This window comes from Salvelinus fontinalis, chromosome 39, assembly GCF_029448725.1.
Source record: "Salvelinus fontinalis isolate EN_2023a chromosome 39, ASM2944872v1, whole genome shotgun sequence".
In the NCBI taxonomy this organism is placed as follows: Eukaryota; Metazoa; Chordata; class Actinopteri; order Salmoniformes; family Salmonidae; genus Salvelinus; species Salvelinus fontinalis.
Window position 1 is genome coordinate 28666854 of NC_074703.1, and position 11276 is coordinate 28678129.

The 11276-nt window shown below is 43.0% G+C and overlaps 1 long non-coding RNA gene across 2 annotated transcripts; it reads right to left on the minus strand.

Annotated features, from left to right (window-relative positions):
* Positions 1-4226: 4226 nt before the first annotated feature.
* On the minus strand, positions 4227-10722 carry LOC129838834 (uncharacterized). Of its 2 annotated transcripts, XR_008756910.1 has the most exons (6): positions 10243-10722; positions 9853-9915; positions 8558-8640; positions 8222-8377; positions 6930-7098; positions 4227-4929 (listed from the first exon to the last, which is right to left on the minus strand). It is a non-coding gene; the product is annotated as an uncharacterized LOC129838834 (long non-coding RNA). The 2 variants fall into 2 exon arrangements; XR_008756909.1 differs by having other exon boundaries at positions 9853-10722.
* Between the last annotated feature and the right edge of the window lie 554 nt (positions 10723-11276).

Genomic DNA, 11276 nt, shown 5'->3' on the forward strand with positions numbered 1-11276 from the left:
CTCTATACTTTGCTCTGTTTCCCTCCCATCTTTCCCTCGATTCTGACTAGTCTCCCAGGCCCTGCCGCTGAAAAACATCCCCACAGCATGATGTTGCCACCATCATGTTCAACCTTGGTTTAATCAGACCAGAGAATCTTGTTTCTCATGGTCTGAGTCTTTAGGTGCATTTTGGCAAAGTCCAAGTGGGCTGTCATGTGTCTTTTACTGAGGAGTGGCTTCCGTCTGCCCACTCTACCATAAAAACCTTTATTAGTCGGAGTGCTGCAGATATGGTTCTCTTTCTGGAAGGTTTTCCCATCTCCACAGATGAACTCAGGAGCGATGGAAACAGGATGCACCTGAGTTCAATTTCGAGTCTCATAGCAAAGAGTCTGAATACTTATGTAAATAGTTTTTAAAATATTTTTTAATAAAACATTTGATAAAACGTTATTCCATTATTTTAGAACAAGCCTGTAACGTAACAAAATGTCGAAAAAGTCAAGGGGTCTGAATACTTTTTGAATGAATGCACCGTAACTGCCTCAATGTTGCTGGACCCCAGGAAGAGTAGATGCTGCCTTGGCAAGAATGAATGGGGATCCTAAATAAATATAAATACCAGTCAATTGACAGGGTTAGAGCTTCCATATCTGTTCTATTCATTCTTATTTATATGGTCATGCCATAGGGTATTACATGTAAACAACCTAAATAAATACACGAATTATTGAATAAGTAATTGGTTAATAAATTAGAAGGAATTCCCGAAATATTTAAAAAATAACATGCAAAAAGAATACAGGCCAAAGCATATCAGCAGTTTTATTTACCACACCAACACTGCCGATATACAGTAGGCCGATCCACTATTAGACTATATTTCTCTATATCAAAATGTGTAAATCAAACACTTGAACACTTACCCCAACCTCCAGTATGTTACGATTATATTTATGTTCATTTTAAAGTAGGCCAATCCGAAAGTGCGCGTAAAAGTGGCGTCAGGTCTCCATGTCGGATTTCCCCAGTCCGCGCCTTTGTGTCAGCTGAACTGCGCTCCTGTCTGCACCCCACTGTCAGCTACAAGACAAACGTGACATATAAAACGTGTGGTGGCCACAGAATAGATATATCTAGTCGAGGGTGATGAACACAGGAAAGAGTAAGACGCTGATGCAGAAGAAGATGGCCTGTTGGATTATTTTTTATAAAACGTTAGAACAGTCTTTCTGGTCGCAGGTTCCTCATATATAAGTAGCCTGCCCTACAGTACAGGGACAAATATTCCTCGCCCAAAGTCTTGGCTAGTTTATTGACCCACTAAAGTGATTCGTTTTCGAACCGTACTATGTGGGAGCGAATCTACTTTTACGCATCATTGATCTGATGCGTTTTCGTAATTGTTAGTCTCACCCATTAATTATGTCAGTACACTTAAGCTGATTTATTAGAAATTGCTTCATTAATTCAGTGATTCATTGATGGTTTGATTTTCTGATTGATTAAGACACTTCGTTGACTATCAAACTACAGGGGCAGCCATGACAGGAAGGTTGATGCTTGGCATTGTTGCGTCACAATACAAAATGCCTCTGATGACGTAATGATCGAACACCAAGCTGCCACTGGTGAAATGACGGATCATTAGCTGATTAAACGTCAAGGTTAACGGTAAGTACGCCTGTCTGCCTGTTCATTGGATAAATGAGGGGATAGACAGTTTTATTGAGCACCAGTTATAGCTAGGCTATTAGGCATGAATAATTGAACAAAGCTGTTACATTTTAATGGATATATCTTGTCCCAAATAATTATTTCAACTCAGAACTGAATTTGATGAAATTAGAAAGAGACAGTAAAACATTTTTAGAATTTCCCCAAATACTAAACAAAGATGTTTCTGTGGCTCTTTTTATAGAATTTAATTGTGCTGAAAGCCACTTCCTATTCCATGTATTCAAGACTAGAAGGAGCATTCTGATTAGAATACTGCAGACCAGTGAATGATGAATAGGAGGCCCAACCTGAATGGGTCTAGAGGACCAAGGTCCACCGGTGTTCCGCTACTCTGTCCTTCTAACAGAGTGCTGCTGGAGAGAGAAGGGATCAGCCAGGCCCCAGTGATGGCCTCCTCTTTCAGGCCCTCAGCGTTCCCCTCCCTGCATGTTGTATCTCGGGCTACCCCTCCTGATGAAATCTGTCCCAAGAGGCCCAGAGCTGCCCACAGAAAGAGGAGAGACCTCCAGTCCCTAGTTCCTGTCCAGGATGGATGCCGTGAGTCTCCCGGTTGGTTTAACAGCAGCAGCTCCCAGCTGCCTGCCAACACCAACAGACGCAGGCGCAACAAGGAGCTCTCCTTCACTGAGGTTCTGAAGAACTACAAGCTTCTACCTGATTCCCGGCCCAGCAGCCCAGAGAGCCTGCACCAGCATGAGATGACACCTAGAATCCCTGTCAGCATCACTAGACCTGATGTGAGGCCTAGCAACCCTCGACACCCCACTAGACGGCCTGTTAGACCAGTTGGCCTTGTCCAACCTGACGTACAGCCATCAAGACCTGAGGGGAAGCCTAGCAACCCTCGGCGCCCCGCTAGACGACCTGTTAGCCCCGTTGGCCTGGTCCAGCCTGACTTACAGCCTTCCAAACCTGAGGGGAAGCATAGCAACCCTCGGCGCCCCACTAGACGGCTTGTTAGCCCCGTTGGACTGGTCCAGCATGATGTACAGCCTTCTGGACCTGAGGGGAAGCCTAGCAACCCTCGGCGCCCCGCTAGACGACTTGTTAGCCCCGTTGGCCTGGTCCAGCATGATGTCCAGCCTTCCAGACCTGAAGGGAGGCCTAGCAACCCTCGACGCACCACTAGGAGAAAAGTGAAGCCCAGTAATCCTGTGTGTCCCGTTATTCTTGAGTCCCGTCCTACCTGTCCTGTGAGCATCACTACCAGCACTGTGGACCTGGTCCAGCCTGAGTCCCGTCCTACCTGTCCTGTGAGCATCACTACCAGCACTGTGAACCTGGTCCAGCCTGAGTCCCGTCCTACCTGCCCTGTGACCCTGGAGGAGCTGGCCCTTTCAGATTCATGCAGCTTCAGCAACAATGTGTTTGTTCTCTCCATGCCGAAAGCTGCTCAGCCAGAGGAGGCTGCCAGAGGGACCAGCAGCCCACCCAGGGACATCATCAGGCCTGAGGCCTTCGTCCAGACAGGACCCCTGCTGGCCAGGAGAGCCCAGAGGGATGCTCCTCCAAAGAAGGTCCCCAAACCCCCGGTGGACCCCCGGCCTAAACTTCTGCCCTCCCTGGGCCAGGGCAACGTGTCCCTTGTCAGTGCCAACGCCTGGGATGAAAGGACCAAGAAGAAGAGAAAGAAAGGTGAACACTTCTTTGTGCAATGACACATTTTGTCTATTGAATATATTGTCAATATTGTATAATGTATGTTTATGCTGATGTACGACCAGGAAGATGATGTTACAGTTTTTAACCATTCATATAAATGAATGTAACCTGATGTAATGTAATTTAAAGGAGTCAGAGTCCAGAGGTCTAGCCTGGGCCTGAGGCATATCCCCCGTGACCTAGAGCTGGCCATGATGAGGCCCCGTCTGGTCAAGTCGGCCGGTCCCTCCCAGCAGCCCTACCAGCCGTGGGACGACGAGGACGAGGTGGACATCTACGCCCTGAGGCGAACCGCCTACATGTGCCCCATGTACGACCAGGAGGAGAGCAGCGTCAGGGGCAACAAGAGGGTGGCAGTGGAGGCCCTGGACAACATTCCCTTCAGAAGGAAGATCACCTTATGTCATTTCATGGGGGGCCGCAGGGTAATGCTGCCAAAAGACTACTAACCCCCCCCCCCCCCCAATTTCCTCAACAACCCCCCTTTGTCCCTGACAGCGAAGAACAGGACACACACAGAGAGACAGAGTGGACACCAACAGGGCCATCAGAGGGACAGAGACCCTCTCAGTTGAGGTTAGGAATGTCAGCTACTAAAAGGATTCTATAGACCATCTCTGTAGCAAGAGAACCTCCAGTGATCAGACTGGGCTCTCCCCTCTTCTCTGATACACCAGACTGGGCTGTCCTCCACCACCCACACCTCACCTCTACCCCCCCCAAGAGGTCTACAGTCACTATCTTATCTCTAGATCAGTGTTGGGGTCAATTCAATGTCAATACATTCATTCATTTTCTCATAGAGAGGCATTGAGGAAAATTGGAATTGTACTTCAGTTTACTTCCTGAATTGTAAAGGAATTGACCCCAACCCTAATCTAAATAAACTACTAGATCTCTATGATGACAGTGTCTCAGACAGAAAGACTATAATCCTGTTACTGTCCAGGACCTTGTCTTTACATTTCCCTGAAATATTACAGAAATAAAAACAAAAGCCTTGAAGAAAATACTATCTTTGGAGTTTTGAGTGGCTGTTTCACCTAGTAGTCCATCACATTGTAACGTTGTTCCTTCAACCAATGTTCTGTTATAAGACACTGAAGAAGAAGAAACCAAAAAGCCCTTTCATGGTTTTAGAACAGTTGTCCAAAGAAGCACAACTTTGGTGGTTGAAAGTCATCGAGCATCTGAAGTCAACAGCTCTCTGTGATTGTAAAATTATCAAGCATGGAGTCAGTCAACAGCTCTCTGTGATTGTAAAGTTATCAAGCATGGAGTCAGTCAACAGCTCTCAGGCCATCAGCCAAAATGAACAATATCATAACTTAAGTCATATAGTCATAAAAAATAATAAAGATAATGCAGCAGGCATGCTAAGTTCAGGCATTCTGGAACATTCCAGGGAGATTACGAATCAGAGGGGGGCGGGGTTCAGGCTAGATAGCTGTCATGGAAGACCAGTGTGGAGGCAGTGAGACAGGTGAGGAAGAAAGAGACAGACGGGTAGATCTGCGATGCTCCTCCACACTCCTTGGCATGTTCCTGTAATCAATCATTAACACACAGTTACAGCCAGTGGTGAAATTTAAACGTGTTATTGCACAAGGAGAAATGCTAACCTTTCTTGCCCTTCTTCTTGGTCCACCCATCACATGAAATAACTATGAAAACTATGAAATAACACATATGGAATCATGTAGTAACCAAAAAAGTGGTAAACAAATCAAAACATATTTTATACTTTTGATTCTTTTAAGTAGCCAGCCTTAGCCTTGATGACAGCTTCGCACAATCTTGGCATTCTCTCAACCAGCATCATGAGGTAGTCACCAGGAATGCTTTTCCAACAGTCTTGAAGGAGTTCCCAAATATGCTGAGCACTTCCTGGCTGCTTTTCCTTCACTCTGCTGTCCAACTCATCCCAAACCATCTCAAATAAGTTGAGATTGTGTGATTGTGGGGGTCAGGTCATCTATGCAGCATTCCATCACTCTCCTTCTTGGTCAAATAGCCCTTTCACAGCCTGGAGGTGTGTTGGGTCATTGTTCTGTTGAGTCGCACTAAGCGCAAACCAGATGGGATGGCGTAACTCTGCTAGTTAAGTGTGCCTTGAATTCTAAATAAATCACTGACAGTGTCACCAGCAAAGCTCCCCCACACCATCACACTTCCTCCTCCATGCTTCACGGTGGGAACCACACATGAAGAGATCATCCGTTCACTTACTCTGCGTCTCACAAAGACACAGCGGTTGGAACCAAAAATCTCAAATTTGGACTCATCAGACCAAAGGACAGACTTTCACCGGTAATATCCATTGCTCGTGTTTCTTGGCCCACGAAAGTCTCTTCTTCTTATTGGTGTCCTTTAGTAGTGATTTCTTTGCAGCAATTCAATGATGGCCTGACTCATGCAGTCTCCTCTGAAGAGTTGATGTTATGATGTGTCTGTTACTTGAACCCTGTGAAGCATTTGTTTGTGCTGCAATCAGAGGTGCAGTTAATTGCAGATTTCTGAGGCTGGTAATTCTAATGAAATTAACCTTTGCAGCAGAGGGAACTCTGGGTCTTCCTTTCCTGTGACGGTCCTCATGAGAGCCAGTTTCATTATAGAGCTCAATGGTTTTTGCCACTGCACTTGAAGAAACTTTCAAAGTTTTTGAAATGTTCTGTATTGACTGACCTTCATGTCTTAAAGTAATGATGGACTGTCGTTTCTCTTTGCATATTTGAGCTGTTCTTGACATAATATGGACTTTGTCTTTTACCAAATAGGCCTATCTTCTGTATACCAATCCTACCTTATCACAACACAACTGATTGGCTCAAACGCATTAAGGAAAGAAATTCCATAAAATGTACTTTTGAAAAGGTACACCTCTTAATTGAAATGCATTCCAGGTGACTACCTCATGAAGCTGGTTGAGAGAATGCCAAGAGTGTGCAAAGCTTTATACAGTGGTATGAGACAGGTAAGGGCGGGACTGAGACAGGTAATGACGGACTGAATGTAGTTATGTAGAGCACCTCAAGATAAAAATGTAATATTCAGTATCGGCAAGTTCGACTAAATATTAGCACTACACAATCTGGTGGGTGATAACCTTCAATCTGGATAATAACACAAAACAAATCTTAAGACTAGAGAAATGTATCAACAAATATTACGAAAACAAGCAACTCCCAAACATGACGGAGTGTAAGACGGGAACCGATTTCAAAACGAAAATGTGACTCTTCTAGACACAGATGATTTCCTATTTTCACCACCGGAATGGTTTAGGTCGAAACCAATCTGTTAAAATCAATAGATAACCAACTGGGTATACTTGAATTAGTCAGTAAGGATATAAAAGAGTTGAAGGCAAGCCTCGAAATGAGTGATGAAAAAGCTGCGACATTGGAGAAGCTAACAAACAAGCTAAAAGGGACAGTCAATAAGACTGAAACTGAAGTGAATGAACTTAAAAAGGAGAACATCGTTCTGAGAGAAGCCTTACTTGACATACAGACTAGATCCATGAGAGAGAATCTGCTACTTACAGGTATCCAAGAGAAAGAAGGAGAAGTTCCTGAATCTGTAGTTACAGAGTTCCTCCTTACAGCGCTTCAGATTCCACGCCAAGCTATCGACAAAATCCAACTCGAACGTGTACACTGCTTCAGACAGAGGGCAGAGGTATGAACGCCCAATCATTGCCAAATTTGCTTCCTATAAAGATAAAATAATGGTTAAAAAGACTGGGTAAAAGACTTGCTGGGACCAAAATTGGCATGAATGACCAGTTCCCGAAGGAAATTGCAGAACGGCATCTAGTTCTGTATCCTATTAAAGGAAAATAGATGAAAAGGGAAACGAGTAGCTCTCTTCGTCGATAAACTATATATTGATAACCAGTTGTTCAGAGACACAAAGACTACTCCATGGCTATTATAAAAATTAAAGTTCTTATAGATGAGGAAAATAATGAAACACAATTCTAGCCCGGTTATGGATTGTAATAATACAATAACAAATATGGCTTTTCTATATACCTTCAAATATAACTAATTGGAACACAAAAGCACTAATTCAACATGGTGAAGATAAAAACTCAGCTAACACAAGGCACAGTATGTGTGGATGGTGGGGTGTGTGTTTTTCTTATGTTTGGGAAAGTGTGGCGTTCGAGTGAGAAAGGAAATGGTTGCATATCCCAGAACCAATGTATTGCTGTGAGCGGGGATGTGAGAGAGGAGTAAAAGATGTTAGGGACAATATAGGATGATTCACAATAATTGTTTGCTAATATAATAATTGCTTGCAATAATGTAATGGCGAGACTGGAGAGAGGTAAAATCCTTTGCATAAATTGCCTACATTACAAATATTAATAGCTACTTATAGAAAAAAAATAAACAGTATTTAAAAAAATAAATATATATATTTTTTGATGGCAATATATATTACAAATCGAGGTGAGGGCGATGAAAATGCATTTGGCGGTTGATCTACTTCTGTTCTGTAAATGGCACTGTGTGCTCTTTTCCAAGGATGGACACCAGTCTTTTCAGGGCCATGGGATACGGGGGTATATATGCAAATATCATGGTACAGCTATATAGACAATCGTTGGTTGCAATAAGGAGAAGTTTATCTTTAATCGTATGTTAACAAGAAATTTGGGGAGTGGTTGAATAATGAGTTTTAATGACTCCAACCTAAATTTATGTAAACTTCCGACTTCAACTGTATAATTGTAGATTAGAAAATTAGGTCAAGACAAGACAAAATATTTAAATTAATATAATTATTTTACAAACATTTACTATTTTCATTCAGCTGTATTTTGTACCTGAGTGGGCTCAAACAGGGCTGGCCATTATTCTTTGAAGTCCTTCACAGGAAGGACCTGAACGACATCTTGTCTTCAATATGAGAAGGTCTTTGCCATTTTGGCACTCACAATGTTGTGGATGTCACGTATTTGTACCTGAATGCAGCATGATCCCTACGGAAATAAGAAAAAAATCTATTCATTTTTTGTGTATACATAAGCTTTAACATATTATTACTTGTGTAACCTTTATTTAACGATGCAAGTCAGTTAAGAACAAATTCTTATTTACAATGACAGCCAATGGGGGAAGAGTTGGTGAACTGCCTTGTTGCCAGAACAACAGATTATTACCTTGTCAGCTCGGGGATTCGATCCAGCAACCTTTTGGATAATGGCCCAACGCTCTAGGCTACCCCCATATATGCTATCTCCTTCTAAAATAAGGAAGACACACATTGTCAACACCTGCCTGCGAGACAACGCATTGAGTTAAACACTAATAGGGCTCTATGAAATTGTTCTTTTCCCCCCAAATTATGTTTTTTTTCCCAGAATTCCGTGATAACTTTTTGTTGCTTAACGTGTTCAATCCATTTTGTTGATTTAAAAATACAGTATATAAAATACCCGTCCAGCATCACTACTCTGGACGGCTCTGACTTAGAATATGTGGATAACTACAAATACCTAGGTGTCTGGTTAGACTGTAAACTCTCCTTCCAGACTCACACTAAGCATCTCCAATCCAAAATGTAATCTAGAATCGGCTTCCTATTTCGGAACAAAGCATCCTTCACTCATGCTGCCAAACATACCCTCGTAAAACTGACCAACCGGTCCGGCGACGTCATTTATAAAATAGCCTCCAACACTCTACTCAACAAATTGGATGCGGTCTATCACAGTGCCTTCCATTTTGTCACCAAAGCCCCATACACTACCCAACACTGCGACCTGTACGCTCTCGTTGGCTGTCCCTCGCTTCACTCTCGTCGCCAAACCCACTGGCTCCAGGTCATCTACAAGTCTCTGCTAGGTCAAGCCCCACCTTATCTCAGCTCACTGGTCACCATAGCAACACCCACCCGTAGCACGCGCTCCAGCAGGTATATCTCACTGGTCACCCCCAAAGCCAATTCATGCTTTGGCCGCCTTTCCTTCCAGTTCTCTGCTGCCAATGACTGGAACGAACTGCAAAAATCCCTGAAGCTGGAGACTCATATCTCGAACTGCTATGCTTTATCTTGGCCAAGTCGCAGTTGGAAATGAGGACTTATTCTCAACTAGCCTACCTGGTTAAATATCAAATCAAAGGTATTCATATAGCCCTTCTTACATCAGCTGATAACTCAAAGTGCTGTACAGAAACCCAGCCTAAAACCCCAAACAGCAAGCAATGCAGGTGTAGAAGCAGAGTCCATAAATAAAGGTGAAATAAAATAAAAATATCTAATGCTTATTATTCACATTAATGTTGGGTTACTGTAATAAAAATATCCTGTCCGAGGGGTACCTGAATTCTGTTTACATTTCTGGATTCCACAGGATTCCGTCTGAGCTTTCTGCATTGCGGAAATCATGGGGCCCTAAAAGCCCTTATGTGAGTTACAATGAAAACACACAGACATTTGAATATATTGACATACCTTGTTAATGTATTCTGGAAAATATGGTCTGTCCAGTACTCAGGAACGTCTGAACACCTATACCTAAAGAAGAGAAGTTGTATTAAAATCTATGACAATGTCAGGAAAATAACTCAAATGACTTCAGCTTTAGATAGCTAGCTAGCTAAAAAAACGGAAATCCAAGCTGACTTGGAAGAGCTGCTTGTTATCTATCTTACTAGCCAGCCCAATTATTTAATTTAGCTAGTTTGGCTGTTAGATATTGGCTAGATAACTACTGCACAAGGTCAATGTTTGCAGTGCTGCCTTGAACATATTGTGAATATGTGAACAAGAAGGTTTCTGCAAGGACAGGTGTAGTTAGATAGCTAGGTGTAGCTAGCTACGTGTAGCGGGTTTCTTATGTACCACAGGAGAACCAAGAAATGAAGAGCGACACCACGGCTGTCTTTTAGGCTTTTATGTTGATCTGCAATAGTATTGTGAAAAGACAGGACAGGAACACATCAGTCTCCAACGCCCCATCTGACAAGTTGTTCTACACAGGAGCCTGAAGAAAGGTAAAACACATGTCTCACATCCCCAATACATTGCTAGGTGCTTTCAGTGTTGACAGTACCAAAATACAACAACTCATGTACAAAAAACACTGCAACACAAACAAGTTACAACGTGAAATCGCCTCTATTCCATTCATACCGTAGAGGACCAAACTACATCTCCCATAATGCAACGCCAGCACCACTCAGCTAACCGTCTGCATCCCAGAAAGGCATGCTAGCTAGCAACAGCAACACTTTTAACACTCTGTAAACTATCTAAATAACAACAATACAACTCTGAAAGTTACATGTTTCAATAGTCTCACACTCCCTTATAACAATATCTACAGCACAGGTGTCAAACTCATTCCACGGAGGGCCGAGTGTCTGCGGGTTTTCGCTCCACCCTTGTACTTGATTGATGAATTAACATCACTAATTAGTTAGGAACTCCCCACACCTGGTTGTCTAGGGCTTTATTGAAAGGAAAGACCAAAAACCTGCAGACACAAGGCCCTCCGTGGAATGAGTTTGACACCCCTGATCTACAGCATTAACCTTGGGATGCTTTATTTATTTCACGTTATGGACTTCTACAAAGGAGTAATCTGCAACACATACCTTTCTCTCTCAATGTTTTCTCGGACTGAGGAGAACGGGATCTACGGGTAGTACCAGGGTGTTAGTAGGTGACACAAGCACCCAGATGAAATAAAATAAATTTAATGAAACAAAACCCGAAGATGTTAACATCCTTCAGCTACTGTAGCTGCCTACCTAACACCAACAGGCAGCACCAGTAGCGCAACAATTAAAAATAGACACCAAAAGTAAAGTTCCTGGCGATCATAGCGATCTGACTCCCCCTTCTGTCTGAACTTGGAATATTCCTGTTGGCGG